The sequence below is a fragment of the Otolemur garnettii genome, unplaced genomic scaffold, assembly GCF_000181295.1.
Source record: "Otolemur garnettii isolate 467f Iridium unplaced genomic scaffold, OtoGar3 scaffold00229, whole genome shotgun sequence".
NCBI classification, from domain to species: Eukaryota; Metazoa; Chordata; class Mammalia; order Primates; family Galagidae; genus Otolemur; species Otolemur garnettii.
In genome coordinates, this window is record NW_003852624.1 from 640,945 (window position 1) to 643,668 (window position 2,724).

The following is a 2,724-nucleotide window of genomic DNA, read 5'->3' on the forward strand; positions in this document are numbered from 1 at the left end:
AGAATGAAGACGTTTATTATGACCCACTTTTATTTAATGAATAGTTAACATATTTTCTCTTCCTTATGAGTTTCTTAATAACATTTTTTCTCTAGCTTACATCATTGTAAGAATATATTGTATAATATGTATACCATACAAATATATTAAAATATGTGTTAATTGACTGTTATTGGTAAGGCTTCCAGTCAACAGTAAGCTGTACGTAGCTAAGTTTTGCAAGAGCCTAAAGTCATACATGGATTTTTTGACTGCTTAAGGGTTGAGACCCTTAACCCCCACACTGTTCAAAGGTCAATTGTAGTGAAAATAGAAGTGTGAACTTATCTCAGATTCTTCAAATGGAAAAAGACACAAGTGGCCGGCATAATGAAGAAGCAGAGTCTCAACTAGACATACCGTGTAAAATTTCAGAACACTAAGAATAAAGAGAAGATCATAAAACCTTTCAGAAAAACAAATCAGCAATAAGAATCTACATTGGCGTAAGACTTCTTATCAGATGTTAGAAGACAATCTGTCAATGCCTTAAAAATTCAGAGGTAAAATATTTTGAACCTAGATTTTCAATATCCAGCCAAATTTCATTTAAGTGCTAGGAATAAAGCCTTTTTAGATATGCAAGGATTCAAAAATATGTCTCTTGTACTCTTTTATAAGATTTTCTCAGCTTGGTGCCTGTGGCTCAAGCAGCTAAGGCACCAGCCACATACACATGAGCTGGTGGGTTCAAATCCAGACTTGGCCCACCAAACAACAATGATGGCTGCAACCAAAAAATAGCTGAGCGTTGTGGTGGGCACATGTAATCCCAGCGACTAGGGAGGCAGAGGCAGGAGAATCACTTAAGCCCAGGAGTTGGAGGTTGCTGTGAGCTGTGATGCCACAGCACTCTACCCAGGGTGACAGTTTGAGGCTCTGTCTCAAAAAAAAAAAAAAAAAAGATTTTGTCAAGGATATATGCCAGTAAATAAAAACTAGTTAAACCAAGGAAGAAGAAAATGTGAGATTCCAGAAAAAATTGTGCATGAGGACAACAGCTATGCACAGGTGCAGAAGGAAGCCATTAGTCCAGGCTGAAGCAAAGTGAGGGAACTGGAGGTAGCTTTCTAGAAACAGGGGTAGTTAAGAGAACAGAGATGATGATGATTGAGAGCCTGAAAAACTTGAGACAATAATGAAGGCGAAATGTAGAAAGCAATAATGCATTCAAAATTATCTCCAGGGTAAAACGATCTTTTTTTTCTTCTGGGTAGATGCCCAGTAATGGGATTGCAAGATCAAATGGGAGGTCTAATTTGAGTTCCTTGAGGATTCTCCATACTTCCTTCTAAAAAGGTTGTATTAGTTCGCAGTCCCACCAGCTGTTATAGAAATGTTCCCTTCTCTCCACATCCATGCCAGCATCAGCAGCTTCGAGACTTTGTGATGTGGGCCACTCTCACTGGGGTTAGGTGATATCTCAGGGTGGTTTTGATCTGAATTTCTCTGATGATTAGGAATGAGGAGAATTTTTTCACATGTTTGTTAGCAAATCATTTTATCATAAGGGCACTTGCACTGGACTGTTTATCGCAGCTCAATTTACAATCGCCAAAATGTGGAAACAACCGAAATGCCCACCAACCTAGGAATGGTTAACAACCTGTGATATGTGTGTACCATGGTGTACTATTCAGCCATTAAAAAAGATGATGACTTTATATCTTTTGTGTTAACCTGGATTGAGATGGAACACGTTCTTCTTAGTAAAACATCACAAGAATGGAGAAGCAAGAATCCAATGTACTCAATTTTAATATAAAGGCAGTAGATGATCTAATACAAGATGCGGGGTACAGGGATGAGGGAGCTGGGAGAGGGGAGGAGAGAGGAGATGGGGGGGTCACAGTGCATGGCACACCTCTTGGGGGTGGGACACAATTATGAGAGGGACTTTACCTAACACATGCAATTGGTATAGCTTAATTCTTTGCACCCTCAATGAATCCCAAACAATAAAAAAACTCCAAAAATTATCTCTAGGAACATTTTCTTTGAGTATCATCATGGTCACATTAGGGTTTCTGAGAAGAAAATATAAATCCAGCACACCAGACATTTCTGCTATAACATCATATATGCATCCCTGAAGTATTTTGTGATTTTCAGAATCACACAATGAAAATAATAGAACTTGTGGGAAAAATAGGGTTGGGATAGTGACTCAAATCATATGGAACTTCATAGCTAGAGCCCTAACAGAAAACAGGAATAATCCTAAGAAGAATATTAGCATAATTAGCTAATATTTAAATAAACAACTAAAGCATTAGCACTACTAACTCTTTTCTGGCATGAGCAGCTAGAGTCACAGTTTTTTTGTTTGGAAGGATTTTTTTTTAAAAAAACAAAATTAAAATGAATGGTCTAGGGACAGCCTTTTCAATGATCTATAAAATATGTATTTGTATATATATAATACATTTTAAACCATGGGGAAGTGTCTTTTTCTAACAGAAATAGTAATAACAATTGTATATATTTATGGGTACAATGTGATGTTTTGATATGTGTGTTTACATTGTGGAATGGTTATATCAAGTTAATTATCATATCCATCATTTTGCTTATTTATTTACTGTTTAGAGAGGGGGTCTCCCTCTACTGCCCAGGCTGGAGATCAGTGGTGTGATCACAGCTCACTACAGTCTGAAATTCCTGGGCTCAAGTAATCTTGCCTCA